We start from the raw sequence: 17340 nt of genomic DNA, 5'->3' as shown, positions 1-17340 counted from the left end.
CATATATTAGCTGTTGTCATTAGTAATAGTGATAGTGTGTCTCATGCTGAACTTTGCCTAGTTTTTCAAAACTCTGATTGGCATTGGAAACTCAAAACCTGAGGAACAAGAACTTTTGCTGTGTTAAAAGTTCAATGGAGAGATAAGTACACAGAGAGAAGGAAGTCAAGATGTGTATAGTGATAAAGGGAAGGCAGTGAATTCAAACCTGAGAAAACATACCAAGAATGAGTTAGGGCTTAGAAAGAAAGTGATTTATGAAGTTTATTCTAGTGGTGGAGAGAATTTCAGTCTGGCCAGAGGAGGCATTTGCGTCAACACAGGAATAATATAAATTAGAACTTTACATAGTGAACTCTTACAAGTTATCCTTAGAAGAGGCTTTGGATTAGATTATAATGAGATTTATTTTAAGGGACTAAAAGAAGCCATCAAAATTATTTTATTTCATAAACCATCTTAGAGATATTATATATTTCATGTATTATATGTTTCAGTTTAAAAAAAAACTCAGGTAATTCAGATATTCTGATGAATTTTTTCTCATTACACCAAGCATTGGTAAAATAAGATGGTTGGATGGGATGATCTCTAAGGTGGACTGTAATCTTTAAGATTATCTCTATCTCTGGCATTCTATGACATTTTTTTTTAGATTTTTATTTATTTATTTGACAGAGATCACAAGTAGACAGAGAAGCAGGCAGAGAGAGAGAGAGAGGGAAGCAGGCTCCCCGCTGAGCAGAGAGCCCGATGTGGGACTCGATCCCAGGACCCTGAGATCATGACCTGAGCCGAAGGCAGCGGCCTAACCCACTGAGCCACCCAGGCGCCCCATTCTATGACATTTTAAAAAATTTTGTTTTCCTAAGATTTCTATGGTAGGGAAGGAATTGTAATGTAGCAACATCCTTCTTTTAATGAGTTTTCCTCAACGGGATGTCACTTATTTAATGGGATTAATTTGGCCGACATGTTCAATTTTAAAAAGAAATTTCTGTTCTTATGCCAACCAGTATGGCTTTTGACAGGTGTAAAAGCTCCAGTCCTGCCAATTTCCCCCAGGAGTGTGGCCCTTTCAGCCATGCCTCAGGCTAAAAGCCACCTACAGACATGGGTTTCTTCGCTGATGAAGTCAACAGTTGGATGAGATATTCCGGGAGTCTCAAAAAGAGCAAATACTCTTACTCTTCCAGGCTATCCAGCCCAGTCTCTGGGAGCTTCTTTCCAATCAGTGCTAAGAGGACAATCAGATTTAGAGGAACAGTGTTCTACTACCCCAGGTTGCAGGCACAGTTGAAGATGAATTTCATTCATCTTTATGGTGAATGAATGGAGGTTCATTCCAGAAAGCAAAGCAAAGGCTCCATCATGGAGGCAGAACTGGCAGCCCTAGAGTTTCTCTCTTCCGTCTTGGCCCTCTCCTTTCGGTACTTTCAGGTTCATGCAGGAACAGCTTTCTAATTGTGACATGGGTATTTTCAACAGGAACTGTTCCCTTTATCTTCTTCCAGAGCTGGCAGGGCCATTTCTCATTAAACTCTGCTTTTCATGCATTTTATACTTCTTCCTATGGAGAGACGATGGTCTTAGTGACAGAGGGCAGGGCAGCTATAAATAATTAGGGCCAACTCAGCAGAAGCTGAACCCACTGGGGTTCCAAATGGGTCTTCCTCTGACAAATTAGCTAAACTATCATCAGTTAGCCAGGATAGATTCCATTTTTATCTATCCTCTGAAGCTGGGGGTGAAGGAGAGCACATCAGAATAGATGAGGGACTGATCTTTGTCACACATTTCTGTGACCACTGTGTTTTTGCACATTGAACTTAATTGATTTGCAAGGACTCACCCTGGAGCTGAGACACAGGGGTGCCATCAAGCTGCGCGTGGCTTCCATGTCAGCCCCTGGAAGGTGTTCCTTGCCCCAGTTAAGATATGTATTGTAGACTTGGGCTTGATACAGTCTAGGCTCCACTTTGTACTGTACATATATCTGTTACCTGGGCAGGTACTTAATTTCTCTCTGTGTTCATCTTCTTCTAAAACTAGGATAATAATCATGTTTCCTTCATAGAGTTGTAGTAAAAATGAGAGGAATGAATCTAAATGCTCAAAACTCACCAGTTATTATTAAGGTATGGACACTACCTTCTTTACTTTTATATTTTTTGTCCTTGAACCCAGGCTTCTTGGCCCAAGTTAAATCAGATTGAAGGCCAGGGGAAGGGAGAGATAATGCTAGCTTTCAGAAACTGCAATGAAATGATTGTCAAGACAGGGGAATACCTTTCATGAGAGATGAGAGTGAAACCAAAGATAATGATTAGGCTTAAAACTTTAGAGACAAAGAAGATGGTGGTATCAAGAAATGGGAAGTGAGGAGAGGAAAATTCTTTGAGACAGAAGAGGAGAGTTTAATGGCTCTTGACTTGAGACAATGATGGAGCAGGCAATTGTTCAGCAGACAAATGCAAAAATTGGGGAAATAATTTTTTTGTTTACTTGTAGAAATTATCTTAAAAATCTGAGTCTGACTTTGATGACTTTATGTTGAGATTTTGCTCTAGATTTTTAATTTAATGCAACGTCCTTTCCCTGTTCAGCCTTTGAAGGCATTTTTAACTTAATTTTTCAATTATGCTTTTCTTTTTGGAGGAGTTTTACATTATAATTTGGGGGACATGATTTAATTGCTTTTCTCTATGAATTTTACCTTTTTCTAAACATGTTTTGATCTTTATTGCAACGAAATATTAGCAGACATAAGGAATGAAGTACACTTCCAGGAATGTAAGAATTCTAACTATACACGAGGGAGTTCATGGATTAGCAATACAATCTCTCAAAATGGAAGCCCATTAGGAAAATTTCTCTCTTTTAAGAGATGTTCTGAGGGCGCCTGGGTGGCTCAGTGGGTTAAGAGATGTTCTGAGAATAATCCTATTAGGCTAGAAGCCTGCTAAGCTTATCACCTCCAGACACATTTCTCTACAAAGGGGAGAAAATCCAAATAGAATTAATGTGATAAGTAAATGTTGATAAAATATATATATATATATATATATATATATATTTAACCTCAGAAAATAATCACCACATTATATACAAATGTCAGTTTCATGCCAGGAAAAATCTGATGACCTTTTAAGATCTAAGCTTGATAGCATGAAAAATGTTAAAATGAAACTTTTTCATTTTAGATGGAAAATGAAAAATTCAGTCTAGCTTCAAATAGTTGGATCAGTATGATTCTTTAAATACTCATATGTATTTTTTTAAATTAAGGGGAAAATGCTTTTCTGTATTTATTGACTATTTCCCAATTCTGACGCTCCTCATTATTTCCTGAAGATTTGGGTTTCCATCTGGTTTCATTTCCCTTCAGCCTGAAGAATGTCCCTTAGCATTTTTAGTAGTGCGAGTCTGGACGTTGTGAACTCTTATATCCTCTTACCTGAAAATCTCTTTATTTGACCTCGATTTTTGAAAGATATTTTGCTGGAGATAAGATTTTACATCGACTATTAAAAAAAATCTTCAGTACTTTAAAAATAATTACTTCTGATGAGAAGGCAATAGTCATTTGAGTTTTTTTCCTTTATGCTCAGTGTATTGCTTTTCTTTGTCGACTGTTAAGAAATTTATCTTTGGTTTTCACCAAATTGACTGTGATGTGTGTGGGTATAGGTCTCTTTTTATTAATACTGCTTGGTGTTCACTGTATATTTATGGCTTTTATTAAATTTGTAAGAATTATAGCCCTTATTTCCTAAAATATTTTTTTCTGCCCCCATAGTTTCTCTTCTCTTCTTCTGGGAATCAAATTGTACACATTGTAGACCTTTTGATATTGTCCCACTGGTCCCTAAGGTTCTGTTCCTTTCTTAATTTTCAATCTTTTCTACTCTTTTTTGGATTGGATGGTTTCTATTGGTCTATTTTCAAGTTAGCTGACTTCTCTGTCATCTCCACTCAGATGCTGAGCTCATCCAGCAACATTTTAATTTCAGAAATAGTATTTTCTAGCATTTGATTCCTTTTTAGAGTTTTTATTTTTCTGTTGAGGTATATGAGTTTTCACACAATATGAGAATATTCTCCTTTCTATCCTTGGCATTAATTTTAACAGCTGGTTTAAAATCCTAGCCTGCCAATTGCCCAACACCTGTGTTGTCTCAGGATTAGTCTGCACTGATTGTCTTTTCTCTTGAGAATGGTCCATGTTTCCTTATTTATTTGTATGTTGAGCAATTTTGTATTGTATCCTCAACATTGTAGAAAATGTTATAGAAACTTTTGTTTCTATTATGTTCCTTTGAAGACTATAGGTTTTTAAAAAATCAGGCTGATAACTTGGCTAAGCTGAAATGGACAATTTTTGTTTCCTCTGTAGTAGGTGGTAGCTCAAGTATCAATTCACTTCTTTTGTCCTTGTGACTGCCTTCATTCAGAAAGTTATAAAAACTGGAATTTTACACAGTGACTGCTTTAATAAACATTGTCTCCACTCCATTTTCTGACTGCTTTTGTTCACCCTCCAGTACCTTTAGTTGGGTATTTTTATATCTTGTCCAGAGTTTATAGTTGTTATTTACTGTAGGGTCAGTCTGATAGGAGCCACTCAACCTTAGCAGAAGTTGAAGTATACCACCTCTTTCCCCACTCTTCTGAAAATGGAATGGCTATTTCCACTAATCCATTGTCTTGAACACTCTCAATTTTTTTTCCATTGACTTCCTGAAAATAGAGTGTGGTCTTGCATAAGAGAAGGACAAATGTTTGAGCAGATGACAAGAAAGTATCTACTCTGTTAGTTGCTGTTCTCTCCACATCATTAAATCACAGGGAATTTGCCTGTATCTTTGGATGGGTAATACCTCAGGAAGGAATGCCCTGAGTATATTAGGCAGATAGAAGTAAAATGTAGCAGAAGTCTCAATAGCAGAGATTTGAAATCTGCTTTTCTTTACACTGGAAAAGCTAATATTATCTCTTTGACTAGAAAACCACAGGTGGTAAGTATGAGAAAATGAACTTATAAAAAATTAAATACAATACACTAGTCACTATTATCTTGTATAGCATTCCTCAAATTTTGTTTAGATGAACAGAAACCCCAAGATATTTCTTTGGAAAAGGGCTATGTGGTTGAGTAAGTTTGAAAAAAGAAACTACTTGGGGAGTAGAAATGTGCATTTATTACCACCCACAAATTATAGATTTATCCAGACTGAGAGTACAGTAAAAGTCCTCTTAGCATTGGTTAACTAAGCTGAACATGATTAGTTCATTCTTGGATGATTCAGAAAGTACATCAAGATCTTTCCTCATCTTGTTTTCCCTTTCTACATTCTCTGCCTAGGTAATTTCATCCATTTCCATGGCTTTAAATGCCATCGATGAGCTGATGACTCCCACATTTATCTTTTTCGTCAAAACCCCTTCTCTGAGTACATTCAAGAAGTCCTAACTGACAGTTCTTTTTTGATGTTTCATAACATTTCAAAATTAACATTTCAATACAGAAATTTTAATTATACCTCTCGTCTCCAAATATTCTCCTGCCAGTCTTTCCCATTTCAACAAATGGCATCACCATTTACTTATGCTGGTATGTCTAGAGTCATCTTTTGATTCTTCTGTTACACTGACCCATTAGTGAGTTCTGTTTGCTATTGATTTTCCTCCAAAATATATTTTGAACCCATCTACCAGTCCAAGACATTACTATCAGTTGTAAATAGGGAGGGAAAGTGTTTATCATGTTATTCTCTGAGAAGTTAAAGCCCTATGAATAACTCTTATGTCTAAGATTTACCATTTTGTATTTTTCATTTCCTCATTATTACCTGCATTAATGAAGAGTAGGAAATATAAAATCCCCTGTGATAATTTAGTTCAAGGGCCAGAAAACTATTACTGTATACAGTATCTGGCCTGTCATATGTTTTTGAAAATAAAGTTTTATGGGAACACATTCTTTTAAATATGGTCTATGGTCACTTTCATGTTTCAACAGCAGAGCTGACTAGTTGTGACAGATCCTATATGACCCACTAAACTGAAAATATTTACTAACTGATCTCTCACAGAAAAGGCCAATTTGCTAACATCTGGTTTAAATTAATGCTGTAATACTTTCAAGATAGTGAATCTTTAGTATAAAAAATTAGTGAATCTGGGGTATCTGTGTGGCTCAGTTGATGAAGCATCCGACTGACTCCTGGTTTTGGCTCAGATTGTGATCTTGGGGTCCTGGGATTGAGCCCCATGCCAGGCTCTACCCTCAGTGCAGAGTTGCTTGAGATTCTCTCTTTCCCTCTGCCCCTACAACTCAATGCTTTTGCACACACACACACTCTCTCTCTCTCTCTCTCTCTCTCTCAAATAAATAAATAAATCCTTAAAATATTAGTGAATCTTTGAGTCATTATCATTTTCCTTTCTATATCAGATGAGGTTACATTTCTCAGGGGATATCAAGGCATGAAGATCATCAATGGAAAATGAAAATCTTGAGAATTTTTTGATTACCTGTCAAAAGTAGCTTGTATATCCTGCCAACACCCTTAGGTGATGATGGTTGATCAAGGGTTTTAAATAAATGTGAATATACTCAGTGTTTGATGTTGCATATTGAAGCCAACTTTTCTCTCCTTTTCCAATTATACTTAGGACCTTATATGGCGATAATTGATGGTAGAAAGTGTGTGGGACATGGATCAAAAGATCTATGTACCAACTTCAGATATATCCCTTATTAGCTAATGACCAAGATCACATTTAACTCTCTGATACTCAACTTTTGCATCAGTTAGATTGAGACTAAAAAATACCTAATTGTAGGTTATATGAAGAGATTCTGGGTAAGAAGGTATATGTTTAGAATTTTGTAGAGTCTCTGGCTGCTAGTATTATTTCTCCTAGCCTCTCCCAATTCCTCAACCATGCAAATCACCTCAGTATTCCTCTTCAATGGATCTGTTCTCAGATTTTTTGGTTTCAGTGGTGTGCTGAGTATCCTTTGCTGGGTTCCTAAACTACCACAAAGTTACTCTTATCTGTGAGTGAATGTTGAAAGTAACTTTCTGTGGGAAGATGATGGTAGAAAACTCCTATTTTGCCATCTTACTGATGTCACTCTATAATATTGCCCCTTAATTCCTAGCAGAAATTCTCAATTTCCATAAAGCTTCAGCAGTTAGTGTCTTTCCTTATTTGTGACCAGCACCTTCCTTCAGGGCATTGCCTAGGGAAAACAAAAACTGATGGAGAGGTAAAGACTTTCCCAGACAAACATGAGCTAAGGGAGTCCATCATCACTAGACCTAACTTATAAGAAATGCTAAAGGGAGTTCTTCAAGCTAAAATGAAAGGATGATAACTAATAATAAGAAAACATGAAAATATCAAACTCACTGGTAAAAGTAAGTATATAGCCAAATTCAGAGTGTTCTAATACTGTAATGGTGTAAGACCTGAAACTATAAGACTCCTAGAAGAGAACTTAAGATACAAGTTCCTTGATGGAAGTCTTTGTAATGACTTTTTTTTTTTCCTGTATGTGACCCTCAATATACGGGCAACAAAATAAAAAAATCAGGAAGGGGGCGCCTGGGTGGCTCAGTGGGTTAAGCCGCTGCCTTCGGCTCAGGTCATGATCCCAGGTCCTGGGTTCAAGCCCCACATCGGGCTTTCTGCTCAGCAGGGAGCCTGCTTCCTCCTCTCTCTCTGCCTGCCTCTCTGCCTACTTGTGATTTCTCTCTGTCAAATAAATAAATAAAATCTTTAAAAAAAAAAAAAAAAAAAAAAAAAAAAAAAAAAATCAGGAAGTGTAAGTCCATCAAACTAAAAACCTATACAGAAAAGGAAAAATCAACAAAGTTTAAAGGCAACTTACAGAATAGAAGAAAATATTTGCAAACCATACATCCGTTAAAAGGTTAACATCTGAAATATATAAGGAACTCAAACAACTCAATGGTAAAAACCTGAATAATCTCATTAAAAAATGATCAAATAAACTGAATAGACGTTTATCTACAGAAGAAATACAAATGGCCAACAGGTACAAAATAAGGAGCTCAATATCACCCAACATCCTGGAATGCAAACCAAAACCACAATGAGATATCACTTCACACCTATTAGAAGTTCTATTATCAAAAAGACAATAGGTAACAAGTGTTGGCGAGGATGTGGATAAATGGGAATCCTTGTACACTGTTGGTGGGAATGCAAACCGATACAGCCATAATGGAAAACAGAATGGAGGTCCCTCAAAAGATTAAAAATAGAACAACCATATGATCCAGCAATCCATCTCTGGATATATTTGTGAAGGAAGCAAAAATCAGGGTTTCCAAGAGATATGCACTATATTCATTTCAGCACTATTCACATAGCCAAGATAGAGAAAGAGCCAAAGTGTCTCTCAACAGATAATAAACAAAGAAAATGTGATAAAAATAAATACATAGGTAGATAGATAGACAGATAGATAGAATATTATCCAGCCTGGAAAAGGAGCCGAATCCTACCACCTGTGATAATATGAATGAATCTGGAGGACATTTTAAGTAAAATGATCCTGACAGATAAAGATAACCATGAGATGATTTCACTCATATGTGGAATCTTAAAAAAAAAAAAAAAAAAAAGTTAAGCTCATTAAACAGAAGATGGTGTTTTCAGGGATGGGAGAGGGGAAATGGGGAGCTATTAGTCAAAGGGTACTGACTTACAGTTATAAAATGAATTAGTTCTGGAGCTGTAATGTACAACATGGTGACTATGGCTAATAATACTGTATTGCATATTAGAAATTTGCTAAGAGAGTAGATGTTAAGCATTCTCATCACACACACACACACACACACACACACACACACATACACAAAAGGTAACTGAGATGATGGATGTGTTAATTATCCTGGCCATGATAATTACCCAATGTATACATTTATAAATTTCTCAAGTTGTACACTTTAAATATGTACAATTTTATTTTCAGTTATATCTCAATATAGTTAGAAAAATATAATAAACTCTCATTGTCTTCATGGTCTTACTTTGCTTTAAAAAGAGATTATTTATTCATCATGAATATGAATCCAAGTGTTTGGATGGGTATAAGAGAACCAAATGCAATAGAAATTTAGACTATTTTCCCCTATAGCATGAAAAATTTGATGTTTTGTATTTCATTGGACAAATTATGAAGCATTTTCTAGACCCTGAGGTTGTATATTTTATGATGTGGGTGTTACAGTTACCATGATTGGGTTTTTCAAATAGTTAATTTAACTTCTTTTTAATACATTTGAATTTATATGCCCCACAGGGAAAGAGCATAGATTATATAATTGTGTTTATGAGTTTCTTGTTGTTTTAATAAGTTCCATGATCAATGCAGATGTTTACTTGGAAAAAATAGAAGAAAATCTAAACCTCTTGACTTTTGAGAATGAACTTCATTATAAGGTTCAATCCAAAGTTATGAGATCAAGAAATATATTTTATGTTGGAAAATGAATGTACTAACAGAAAAATAGTATTCAGGAAGTTTACTTCTCAACTTTCAAACAAACTGTGTGTCAGATGGGCTGAATGTGATGCTGAAACTCAAACAGCTAAATACACCATCTTATGACTCATTTCCTCTAGTTAGGCACTGAGTCATAACTCATCTTTGCTCATCATATCTACGCAAAAGGTCTTAAGATGAACTCCAAAGTACCTTATGTTCTTCTTAACGAGGTGGGGAGGTATCTAAGTACATTCTTTTTTTTTTTTTCCAAATATGTATTAAGTGACTTTGATGGGCAACCACATGAGATACCATTGAACATTGACAAGATGGTTCATGGTCTTTCTTTTTCCTTTCTTGTAAACTTTTTCTCCTTTAAACTTTCTCTAGCCTTTATATCACCCCTTCTGCCTCTAACACAGTCCGTGTAAACTAAGTTTGTTGGTTGAAACTGATTTGAAATTTTTTCATGCCTGAGATCAAGTTTGAAAACAGAGTCAAAAATCCCTTCCCTTTCTTATTTATTTATTTAAATTTAATTAATTAACATATAGTGTATTATTAGTTTCAGAGGCAGAGTTCAGTGATTCATCAGTCTAGTATAATACCCAGGGCTCATTACATCATATGCCCTTCTTAATGTCCATCACCCAGTTACCCCATTCTTCCCCAACCTCCCCTCCAGCAGCCCTTAGTTGTTTCCTATGATTGAGAGTTTCTTATGGTTTTGAGACACTGTGGACTCTGAGAAACAAACTGAGGGTTTTGGAGGGGAAGGGGGTGGGAGGATGGGTGAGGTTGGTGGTGGGTATTAAGGAGGGCACGTATTGCATGGAGCACTGGGTGTGGTGCATAAACAATGAATCTTGGAACAATGAAAAAAAATTAAATAAAAAAAAGTCCCTTATGGTTTGTCTCCCTCTCTGATTTAATCTTGTTTTTTTTCCCTCCCTTCCCTATGATTCTCTGTTTCATTTCTTAAATTCCACATATGAATGAAATCATGTAATTGACTTTCTCTGATTGACTTATTTTGCTTAGCATAATACCTTCTAAATCCATCCATGTTGTTGCAAATGGCAAGACATCCATTTTTTTTTTCCCAATGGCTGTGTAGTATTCTATTATATATATATATATATATATATATATATATATATATATATATATATATATATATTTATTTATTTATTTTTTCCTTTATCCATTCATCTGTTGATGGATGTCTGGGCTCTTTCCATAGTTTGGGTATTGTGCACATTGCTCCTATAAACACTGGGGTGCAGGAGCCCCTTTGAAAAATCCCCTTCCTTTCAATGGTTACTTTCTTTTAGCTACCTGACAATTATTGGACCCACTACTTAGACTTATTTTTTGAACCAAAGCAATAATTTCCTCCTCTGTTTCAACCTAATGTACCTCCACCAGAGATGGAACAATTCCCGAGAGCATGTGATGACCAGATTCAAACACCAAGGCAGAAGTCAGAGAGGGAGACTACTTGAATTTGTTCTTGTACTGTAATCAGGATAATAAGGGCATTAGTTTGACATATGTGCGCAGACTTTATTACTCTGACCAATCTCCATTTCCTCTATTGGAGAGAAGGAAAGCTTTGAGAATTTTTGAATAGCTGGGAAAAAAGTAGAAAAAATGCGAGCTAGTTCTTATGGAATTGGGGGACCTCAAAAGATGCTATGAACAGATTTGGACATATTTTGTAATATGTGCTTGTTTCTAATGAACAAAAAAAACCTGTCTTCTTAATTAGGATGAATGTAATTTGGAGGTAAGAAATAATCTCTGGGAAAGGAAATGACTTTGGGTCCATACCCCTTAGATCTTGGCTTATTCAAAGAGTTTATACAAAGACATTTTGAAGAATATATCCTATAGTTTCTCCTTCCTCAGGATAGTCATAACATTATTTAGTTATCATATAAAATCTGAGAATGAGGGGCACCTGTGCGGCTCAGTGGGTTAAAGCCTCTCTGCCTTTGGCTCAGGTCATGATCTCAGAGTCCTGGGATTGAGCCCCGCATCGGGCTCTCTGCTCAGCGGGGAACCTGCTTCCCCCTTTCTCTCTCTGCCTTCCTCTCTGCCTGCTTGTGATCTCTGTCTATTAAATAAATAAATAAAAATCTTAAAAAAAATTCTGTGAATGATAGAAGCATTTCCAGGGGAAGATCAGGAGAAGCAGTCTTTCTCCTTGAGCACATTCTACAAATGTGGTTTTTTGTTCCAGCAACATTTTAATAAAGAGTATATGCCCAAAATAAGCAGCACTGTATTATACACTTAAAAACTCTGTTAGAAGGGTAGATTTCATGTTAAGTGCTCTTAACACACACACACACACACACACACACACACACACACACACCCCAAAGGGGGGAAAAAAAACCCAGGGGCAGGTGGAAACTTTTGAAGGCAATGGATATATCTATTACCCTGATTATAGTGATGGTGTCACAGGTGTATGAATATGTCCAAAATCAACAAACTGTATACGTTCAACATGTACAGTTTCCTGTATATTAATTAGCCTTCCAAACCGCTGTTTTAAAAAAAGAGTAACATATAAACTCAACAGGTTCAGCGATACTGAGAGCATGGTAGAAAAAGCAAGACTGTGTCATACAAGGTGGTTATGGGGATGGGGGGGCACACATATGTTGTTCCACCAAGGACACAGATCCCCTGCCCTTCAACCCCACATGATCCCAAGTATTGCTCACCTTGAAGTTAGACTCTTAGTGTGCCTTCATGATGATGTAGGTACATAAAATAATAGGTAATCTACTGCCTGCATCAGGAGAACAGTGAGAATCTGTACTGTAGGCACAGGTGGCAGAACAATCCTTGGCCTCCCTCTCAGAGTTGACCTTGGGAGCTGCTGTGTCAAAGGGAATTACCCTTCTGACCTGCAGGCTCAGATGAGTGTTGTGCCATACACCTTGGCAGAAAACCTCTATCATCTTGTAGATTAGATAGATAGATAGATAGATAGATAGATAGATGGTAGATAGATAGAATGGCTTTTTTTTTTTTTTTTGACTCTGTGAAACACATTACTTTTTTTCTTTTCTGAGTGAAACTGAGCTCTCAGCCTCTCTTGGAGTTATCTCAATATTGATGAGAAAGTAGTTTGTTTATTTCAAAACCCCAGGGGCCAAGTTCATAGTGTTCCCTAGACTGAGTCATAAAAAAGTGCTAAATGCATTACCTGTTCCTTGATGAAAAGCACGGGTGTGAGATATCCTTGAAGTTCATATGATTCACAGGAAATAAATGAAAAGGACAGCCTTATGAAACAGTATCAGTTCAATTTATCTTTCCCCCTGATAATTACGAGGCCTCGATTTCATTTGGGTTCAGCGTGTTTAATGAAGGAAGATCAGTTTCTATGGAGAATCATTTCACTTGAATAGATGAACTAATAACTAGTGCTAAAGACAAATATCTTTTAGCTGAGGAAATTATACTTTTCCTTTAGTCATTTCTAAAATCATGCTACACTCCCGAAAGTATTCAGTGTCTCAAAGTGCTGGTGAGATTGGAAGCCATGTTGGATGTTCATCCTTATTTTAGAAACGGAGAGCCTAAGGAAAGGAAATGTTGGAAAATTTTATCAAATAGTGACATATTGGGGATGGACCATGATATAATGACTGTGAATTCCACTGATTCCTATCAGAGCCTTTAACAAGATACATATCATTTGACACGTTGCTATTCCCTCATGTAGATATTCACAGACCATTTCATCTTGCATTTGGAGATGCCAAGACCATTTCCAAAAGGGAAAGGATTTTCATCACTATAATTAAAATTTTATAATAAGAAATAGACTAAGATATTTCATGTGTTATCTCTCTTTCTGAACAGATAAGCATAGAATGCTAAGTAAAAAATGAGGCTGAACACAGCCTCAACTACTATGCATAATTATGGTGGCTATGTTTCTGTCAGTTCTGAAAATGTGTGAATGTATTAAAAAGTTTCAATTTCCAATACTTGGAGAAGTATTTGTTCCTTGTTCATTGAATAAGGTTGCCTATTAGAAGTGGGGGATAAACAATTTGTGGACAAAATAACATGACTTAGTATAGAAACAGTAGATGAGTAGGCTACTCTTGCCTTGTGCTAAATCATTTATGTCAGACAGATTCTGGAGGAATCTAAGAAGGAACCCACATCTTTGTGAAGTTGCAAGTGCTTTCCAATTAGGTAAAATAAAATCTCAGTGACCAGAGGGCTGGGAAACTGCCTTAGTCATTGTTTGAATCACTTGAAATGTAACACAGCCAAGAAGAAGAAACAAGACTTCCTGGTTCCATTGAGAGTTCTGTTCATAATAAGGGCTGTTCTTCAAGCTTGTTCTCTATGATCTGGGGTTATCAGCCTTGTATCTTGTCAGACACCCAAAAGTTTTTTTTTTTTTTTTAAGATTTTATTTATTTGTCAGAGAGAGAGAGGGAAAGAGAGCGAGCACAGGCAGACCGAATGGCAGGCAGAGGCAGAGGGAGAAGCAGGCTCCCTGCAGAGCAAGGAGCCCGATGCAGGACTAGATCCCAGGACGCTGGGATCATGACCTGAGCTGAAGGCAGCTGCTTAACCAACTGAGCCACCCAGGCGTCCCAGACACCCAAAAGTTTTAAACACAGATGTCTGAGTCCCCCCAGATCTATGGAATCTGAATTTCAGGTGGTAATAGTCGGGCTTCTGTAATTTGGAAAGCTCCAATGATGATCCAGAAGGGCAGCCTGGGTTGAAAATGGGTCCCTGGAGTTTTATGGATGGATGTGGGCAAAGGCTTACTACCCTCTCCCCTTTGCCTTCAGTCCTAGAACAAGTAAGTCTATGTGTTTTTACATTTGGGTTTCCTTGTGTGAGGGGCTAAAGATCATCAGTATGAAGCGATCCATGCTTTCCCATTCCTTGGTCCCTGCTTAGCTTTTCCTTGCTCCTCTCAGTATGAAGAGAGAACAGAAACAACTCACGAGCATGTGTCCTCCTTGGAGAGAGAGGAGGAGCATGTTGGGAAGAGAGAGCGAAGGACATCATGGGAGGAGAGAAGGACTCAAGGCACCTAGATGGTGGGACAGGGTGAGCCAGTGGCATATTCTTCTTTTGGGTGGAGGACAGTAGAGTGAAAGACATTCAGGATTAGACAGGATGAATTCAAGTGGAGGTGGGGACTGGGGTATAAGACTTTATATATTGTTTTGTAGACAAATTCTTGGATGATATCAAATGTTTGGGAAGGTAGACAAATGGGGATTTCTAAGTAGGTCATATTTCTTTAATTGTGTTTTTCTCTGGAATGGATTAGGAAGGTGGGTGATTTATCAGTTAGGAATGTTGAAAGCTGTGGTGGATGATAGCATTGATCTGGACTCTGTTGTTCTACTTTGTCAGCCCTAGTGTGCTCATCTTTTGTCTTTACACTTGCCCCTCCACAGTCATAAAACAGGATCACATCCAGTTTCCAAGCAGAAAGGATAGGGAAGGGCTGAAGCCAGGAGCCTACAGCTTGCACAAGTCCCTTTTATAAAGAACCCAGTTTCCCAGTCCCACTAGTGAACGTGTCTTGTAACGTATTTGCCAAATTAGTGGCAATACTATATATACTATATAATACTATAACAATAGTGCCTTGTTGCCAGTAGCTGTGTGGGAGCTGACAGAAGTGGGTATTTAGCTTTTCTCGCATCTACAGTGAAACACAAAAAAGGGAGAAAAAGGCTCGAATTCGCTGCTGAGTAAGCCAACCAACAGAATGTGTCATGGCATATCACAGCTTCACAGGGCTTACCCTTGATGACGAAAAGTAACCCAAAAAATGATCCCCTGCAAAAGAAATTGGGAAACTACTGACTTAGAGTAGTAATTCCCAAGTTCTCAGAATCATTTAAGACCTGTTTGAAGCAGATGTCTGGACCTTGGTCCCCATATTCTGATTCAGTAGGTTTGGGATAAGACCTGGATATTTCCCTTTTTATTAATATTTTTAGCTGTTGTGGGAAGTCTTTGGATCACACGTTGAGAAACTGGTTTTGAGACAAAGGCTAAACTTGGTTCAGTGGTCCTGAAACTAACTGGCTAAATGTTAGGCTTTTTGGAATCTTTTTAAAAATATCAAAGCAACTCTTGTGCATGGGCCCTTTTCCCAATGAATTAAATCAGAAAATCTGGGGTTGAGAAATTAGCATCATTCAAAATCTCCCAGGGTGATTCTAATATGCAGTCAGGTACGAGAATGTCTTACTTAAAGGTTCTATGGACCAACAAGCTTCTTGCACAAATAGGGAAGCCAGGGACAGCAGGGTGGCAGAAAGATGTAGCAACCTCTCCACTCTGGCTCTTGGAAATCTTTGAGAGGGATAGATGGAGACCAGAGAATAAAGCAGGCTGGCAATCTTAGATAAGGTAAAGAGCAACAGAAATGCAAGAAATAATAGCAAATGTGAGGCATTTCAAACAGCTCAGTCTTTTTGTCTTTAAGTACTGATTTTAAATACTGGTTTTAGATGCAGGCATTTAAATACTATTTTTCAGAACTATAAAGTACTCATGAAAGAAATTGAGGAAGACACAAAGAAATGGAAAAATGTTCCATGCTCCTGGATTGGAAGAGTAAATATTGTGAAAATGTCTATGCTACCTAAAGCAATCTACACATTTAATGCAATTCCTATCAAAATGCCATCCATTTTTTTCAAAGAAATGGAACAAATAATCCTAAAATTTATATGGAACCAGAAAAGACCTCAAATAGCCAAAGGAATATTGAAAAAGAAAGCCAAAGTTGGTGACATCACAATTCCGGACTTCAAGCTCTATTACAAAGCTGTCATCATCAAGACAGCATGGTACTGGCACAAAAACAGACACATAGATCAATGGAACAGAATAGAGAGCCCAGAAATAGACCCTCAACTCTATGGTCAACTCATCTTCGACAAAGCAGGAAAGAATGTCCAATGGAAAATAGACAGCCTCTTCAATAAATGGTGTTGGGAAAATTGGACAGCCACATGCAAAAAAATGAAACTGGACCATTTCCTTACACGACACACGAAAATAGACTCAAAATGGATGAAGGACCTCAGTGTGAGAAAGGAATCCATCAAAATCCTTGAGGAGAACACAGGCAGCAACCTCTTTGACCTCAGCCACAGCAACATCTTCCTAGGAACATCACCAAAGGCAAGGGAAGCAAGGGCAAAAATGAACTATTGGGATTTCATCAAGATTAAAAGCTTTTGCACAGCAAAGGAAACAGTTAACAAAATCAAAAGACAACTGACAGAATGGGAGAAGATATTTGCAAACAACATATCAGATTAAGGGCTAGTGTCCAAAATCTATAAAGAACTTATCAAACTCAGCACCCAAAGAACAAATAATCCAATCAAGAAATGGACAGAAGACATGAACAGACATTTCTGCAAAGAAGACATCCAGATGGCCAACAGACACATGAAAAAGTGCTCCATATCACTCGGCATCAGGGAAATACAAATCAAAACCACAATGAGATATCACCTCACACCAGTCAGAATGGCTAAAATTAACAAGTCAGGAAATGACAGATGCTGGCAAGGATGCGGAGAAAGGGGAATCCTCCTACACTGTTGGTGGGAATGCAAGCTGGTGCAACCACTCTGGAAAACAGCATGGAGGTTCCTCAAAATGTTGAAAATAGAACTACCCTATGACCCAGCAATTGCACTACTGGGTATTTACCCTAAAGATACAAACGTAGTGATCCGAAGGGACACGTGCACCCGAATATTTATAAC

At 37.4% G+C, this 17340-nt stretch overlaps 1 long non-coding RNA gene across 2 annotated transcripts in view; it reads left to right on the top strand.

The window, feature by feature from the left end:
- LOC125095126 (uncharacterized) overlaps nucleotides 1-17340 on the top strand; it is a 51892-nt gene that overhangs the window by 23587 nt on the left and 10965 nt on the right. For both annotated transcript variants that reach the window (XR_007125792.1, XR_007125793.1), the window contains one exon: nucleotides 11136-11321. This is a non-coding gene — a long non-coding RNA (uncharacterized LOC125095126). The remainder of the gene's footprint in view (nucleotides 1-11135; nucleotides 11322-17340) is intronic.

The sequence above is a fragment of the Lutra lutra genome, chromosome 3 (genome assembly GCF_902655055.1).
Source record: "Lutra lutra chromosome 3, mLutLut1.2, whole genome shotgun sequence".
NCBI classification, from domain to species: Eukaryota; Metazoa; Chordata; class Mammalia; order Carnivora; family Mustelidae; genus Lutra; species Lutra lutra.
Note: the sequence above shows the minus strand (reverse complement) of the source record. Positions and strands in the feature narration are given on the sequence as shown.